The sequence below is a fragment of the Myodes glareolus genome, chromosome 25 (assembly GCF_982192425.1).
Source record: "Myodes glareolus chromosome 25, mMyoGla1.1, whole genome shotgun sequence".
NCBI lineage: Eukaryota > Metazoa > Chordata > Mammalia > Rodentia > Cricetidae > Myodes > Myodes glareolus.
The window spans coordinates 33,590,386-33,596,385 of record NC_142050.1 but is presented as its reverse complement, the minus strand read 5'-3'; positions in this window follow the sequence as shown (position 1 = coordinate 33,596,385).

Here is a 6,000-nt window from a genome sequence, read left to right as displayed (position 1 = left end):
ATTATATTCCATTGTATACCAATCCCATGTATATTGACTCTATACCAACTACATAGCAGACACTGTGCTAGATTCTAAGGACACATGGGAAACAAAAATAACAGGAAGCACATTCCCTTAAGCTTATAAACTCTTGACAAAAATTACAAAGAATATAAGAGGTTTTCCTGGTTTTAAAATAGAACACATAGTGGTGGTTCAAGAATATGCAAGTAAGAAAAAGTTAGAAATGATGCCAATTAATTAGGATTTGCATGAAGGCTATTTTGGCCAGACAAGGCAACCCTTTTATGAAGACTCTGTAAACGTATAGGATGGTTTTAGTGGGGTGTTGGTAGAAGTATATCCTACACACAGAGAGAGCCATTTCTTCCTTGGAGATCTGAATACCTTCTTCTGCTGACCTGAAGGGTGTGAGTACCATACACCTTCCTCCTGAAACTGCTCCTGGGTCTTCTTCCAAACTAACTCCCTGCTAATTAAGCTCTTCTTTGTGGTTCTGGATGGTAATTGTGACTCTTAAAGTAGCTTCCTCCTAACACCATATTATATTTTCTCCCTTCCTACTCAAATTGTTCCCTTATTAAACCATCTTGGTTTTTGTTTGATTGGTGTCAAATTTCCAGTCTGCAAGCATATTAATTTATGCCCTGGGTATATAATACTTTCATTGTGTTTTTAAATACAAATACCCTTCATTCATACTATCTCATTTAAAACTGGCAACCATGAGATGTAACTATTACTACTCCTAATACTTTTTTTAAGATTTATTTATTTATTGTGTATACAACATTCCATCCATGTATGCTTGCATGCCAGAAGAGAGCACCAGATCTCATTATAGATGGCTGTGAGCCATCATGTGGTTGCTAGGAAATTGAACTCAGGACCTCTGGAAGAGCAGTCAGTGCTCTTAACCTCTGAGCCATCTCTCCAGCCCACTACTCCTAATACTTTGAAGGCTGAAAAAAATCTTAGAAAGACTAATATGCAGAGATTGTTTTCAACTGCAGGTGCTCTTCCTATGATCTAGAGATTGAAGAATTATTATATTCTGCAAAGAAACTCACAAATTTAATAAAATATAAAAAAAACAACCTTTAGGACTGGAGAGATGGCTCTGTAGTTAAGAGCATTGGTTGCTTGTAACATGAGGGGGCCTGTTTGTTGGGGGTTTTTCTGTCCTGCCCCCCCCCTAGATGTTTAGTCCCAGGAAAAAATCACACTGAGATCTCTATAAGTTATAAAGCTGATTGGCCCTTTAGGTCAGGCTACTTATTAGCTAACTCTCTCATCTTGATTAACCCATTTTTCTGATCTATGTTAGCCATGTGGTTTAGTACCTTTTTCAGTGGGGCAACTTACATCCTGCTGCTTCTGTGGTCTGGGCAGGAGTGGGAGGAATCAGCTTCCTCCTCCCCAGAATTCTCCTGCCCTCCTTGCATCATTTCCATTTCCTGTCTGGTTTTCCCACCTACACTTCCTGCCTGGCCAATCAGCATTTTATTTAAAACATGATTGACAGAATACATACAATTCTCCTGCACCAGTTGCTTTCCCAGAGGACCTGGGTTCAATTTTTAGTACCTATGTGTCAGCTAACAACCAGCTGCAACTCCAGTTCCAGGAGATCTGATGCCCTATTCTACCCTCCATGGGCATTACACACACACGTCACAGACAAACATGCAGGCAAAATACTCATACACATAAAATAAAAATAAGCCAATAATTTTAAGTTAAAAATCAAAACAACCTCTTCCATTTCCAGAATTATTATTATTAGACATATATTAGACTTGATTTCTTTTTAGTCTTAAGTACTTGGATAGTTTCTAATCTATAGGAAAAAGCTGAATTTAAAATTTGAAAGGCAATTTCTCAACTGATTTATTCATTTCAAGGGGTTATTTGGTTATCTATATTCTCAAATACAGATAGGCCAGATTGTTGGCTGAGGTTTCTGTTCCCCCTGGTCCCACAGCCATTCAGTTCCAAAGAAACACACAGAGGTCTACATTAACTATAAACTAGTTGGCCTATTAGCTCAGGGTTCTTATTAACTCTTATATCTTACATCTTAACCCATAATTCTTGTCTGTGTTGCTCATGTGGCTTGGTACCTTTATCAGTGAGGCATTTTCATTTTGCTTCCTCTATGTCTGGGTGACAGCTGCTAACTGCAGCTTTCCTCTTCCCAGAATTCTCCTGTTCTCATTTCCCCACCTCTACTTCCTGCTTGGTTGCCCTGCCTATACTTCCTGCCTGGCTACTAGCCCATCAGCGTTTTATTAAAAATACAAGTGACAGGGTACAGATCATTGTCCCACAGCACTCCCCCCCTCCTTTTTTCAAAACAAGAACTCTGAATTGAAACTCCTTTGTTTAGCTTTTCTTCTGACCATTATCCATAACAACTTGTAACCAACATTCTAAACAAAGGCAAACATCCATAATCCATTTTTTTGGGGAATGTAGGTGAGGTTTTCTAGGCTACTTCCTGCTGATTAGGCGCACTGATAATCTTATGGGGACCTAAAGAAAATTTTGAATTGTGGTCAACTCCTGAATAGATCATCTCAGCCAGTAGTCTTGAAACTGTTCTGGATGCAGAACTCAGAGGAAACTCCAACAGAGGTCCTCTGAAATGTTGGATCATCTGGATCATTTGCTTCTATTGGAGGTTCTTCAGGGGTCTTCCCTGATCAGACCTGATTTTTCTTAGCCCAGAATGAATCCACAGCCTCTCATTTCCTGTTAGAAACAAAAACAAAACTCTTCTCTAAAGTAACATACCTTTTGACTTAAATTTTGAAGTCAAGGAATTTTCAAAATATATATGTTGGATTATTTCAGCAACATTTATAATCAAATATCTTTTAGCAGCTTTTGCTTCTTCCTCAGCCATCAAACAATTTAAAGACAAGACTATAACATACAGTATCCAGACTCTCTGTGTATTTTTCATCTTTATATGCCTTTATTTTAAACTCTATTTCTTTTATTTTTATTTTTAATTCTTGTTTTCTCGAGACTAGGTTTCTTGGTGTATCTTTGGTTGTCCTGGTACTCACTCTGTAGACCAGGTTTTTCTTGAATTCACAGAGATCTGCCTGCCTTTGCCTCCCAAGGATTGGGATTAAAGGTGTGTGCCATCATACCTTGAGCTCACAGAGATCTGCCTGCCTCTGCTTTCCAAGTGTCAGGATTAAAGGTGTGCGCCACTACACCCAACTACTCTCTTTCTTTATTATTTTAAGGATGTTATCCTTTTCTTTGCTCTCCCAAGCCTATACATATTTTTAAACACACTGTAAATTGTTTAGAGGCTTTTTCACCTGAAACTATCTTTACTGTGTCTCTCTTTTTCTGACCACATGAGTCTTACATTTGCTAAGCAATATGACTAGGATTAAAGCCGTGGCTTTGACAGCTGAATCCATTGAAGCCAAGCTATTCCTTGGCTTCCTGAGAGTCTAGCCTCATGGCAGAGATACCTGCCAGAGCCATGTTTATTGCCACAACTCTATAAAGTTTCAAGGTCCCTGCCACCACCAAGAAACAAACTGTCAGCTACTCATAAGCATCATTTAAGTGTTTTCTGGTGGGTCCTCTTAAAACAGCTGCAAGGTTTTTGCACCTAAAGCTAAGTTAGGAAATCTCTCTCAAATGAGAAGCACTTGCTTCTAGCAAACAGAACCCATCTGAGAAAATAATTCCTTCTCAAACTTTCTCAGGTTTTTGGTGGATGCAGTTGTCCACGTTGGCGCCATTTGTTGGCTGAGGTTTCTGTCCTCCCTGGCCCCACAGCCATTCAGTCCCAAAGAAACACACAGAGGTCTACATTAATTATGAATTGATTGGCCTATTAGCTCAGGCTTCTTATTAACTCTTATATCTTACATCTTAATCCATAATTCTTTTCTGTGTTAGCCACATGGCTTGGTACCTTTATCACCAAGGCATTCTCATTTCGCTTCCTCTGCATCTATGTGACAACTGCTGACTGTGTCTTTCCTCTTCCCAGAATTTTCCTGTTCTTGTAGCCCCACCTATACTTCCTGCCTGGCTACTGGCTCATCAGCATTTTATTAAAATACAAGTGACAGTGTACAGACCATTGTCCCACAGCACCAGAAGACTTGTCAAAAGTAATAGATTCCAATTATCACGGTATCCATCAATTCTTTGTGTCTTTTTTAAAATTTACTTACTGAGAAAGGCTTTTCCTCTAGTGTCAGCACTATACATTTAATATAGCTTTAGAAGAGAATTGTAGCCTGGTCTGACTCATATATTACTAGCAAAATTACTAGCAAGATGCAATTCTCAGTTACAAGCACAAAAATGGTCCTACATTTTATCATATAGAAAGCCCATCCATTCCAACACCTATTCTCCCACATGTACATATTTCATCAGAATGGATCAAGCCACTAAAAAAATTCTAGAAATTTTCTCCCCAAAAAATCATATTACATGGTGATATTTTTCTTGTATATTTCAACTTGTGCCTCACATCATAAAAGTAATGGTAACCAATTATAAAGAAGTTTTACTTACGTTTTATATATGCTTATTTCATGCTGAATTTATTTCCATATAATAAATCTGTTTCTCCAGTTTCCTCCAGGTTATCTTTTTTTTTTCTATGTAAAACTTCCTCTTCTGATTTGGGAGTAATTTGTTTCTTTTCAGTGAAGAGCATCTCAACCCTGCAGGGGCAGTTCCTATATGAGTTCGTCCAACCACAAACTCTGGAATGTGTCTTGGGTGCCTGATTCTTCTAGATGATATGTCCAAAGACTAGAGAGAAAGTTCAGCATGCCTTTCCATTTTAAAGCATTTGGTATTAATTATTTCTTTCACTGCTATGACCAAATACCTAACAGAAATGCCTTAAGGGAAGAAAACATTATTTGGGTTCCAAGTCTGTGAGAGATGCCAATCCATTGTGGTGTGAAAGGTACAGTAGAGGGAGCAGCTTTATTCAAGTTGTGAGAATGTATAGAAGCAGCCCCTCACATGGCAGTAGACTAGGAAGTAGAGAGAACTAGACAGGAACGAAGAGAGTAGAACCTTCAGAAGCCCATCTCTGGTGACCCACTTCCACAAACTAGACCCCCACCTCCTAAAGACTATACAGTCTTCAAAGTAGCACCACAAAGTGGGGATCAAGCACTCAAAACAGATCCTGAAAGAACATTGTAGACCTGAGCAATACTTTTTGGCCACGAACCCTGTGTCCAGTCTTTTCGGCCTAGAGATACCTAATGTTCCACTATTGTAATGATAGCATGGTACACAGTTATTGTTGAGTTCTAGGTGCCTCCCAAGCCCATGTTAGTAACTATAAGATAAGCGTGTTTTATTTGTGCATGACGATCACTATGAGGAAGCACACCGTAAACACAAATTTCTGCTGTGCATCCCTGTTATCTGAATGGTGTTCTGAACTCTTGGGTCTGAGGAATTTCAACATTTGGAAACTGCACTTTGTGATGGCTCTCCCTCTGTGGTCGTGAGCAGAGAGAGTCACTTGTACTCAGTGAGTGCTCATTTGTACTCAGTGAGTGCTCATTTGTACTCAGTGAGTGCTCTTCACCAACTGATAAACTTAACAAGCTTCTTCCTCAAAGCAGACCTCTCCTTCAGTCCAAACTACTTGGACAAATTCTGATGTTATCAGCTTTACACATTCTCCTAGACATGAAAGAAAGGAACAGACATGGTGCAATCGATCCTTCATCATCAGAGTTCTGAAAAGTTCCTTGACAACATCCCTGGAGGCCTGAAGCCTTTCCCTGACGTCATCACTGGGGACCTGGAAACAGTCCCTGGGTTTCCTCAAAGAACCAAGCAGCGTCATTTCCATCCTGGAATGCTCTCATTGAGTTCATCGAAGAAATACAGACCAATAAGAGTTACATAGGACACCAGAACCAAACCACATAGAGGGTAGGTAGAATGTCTGAGCATCTTCGGTTTTCTTCATTG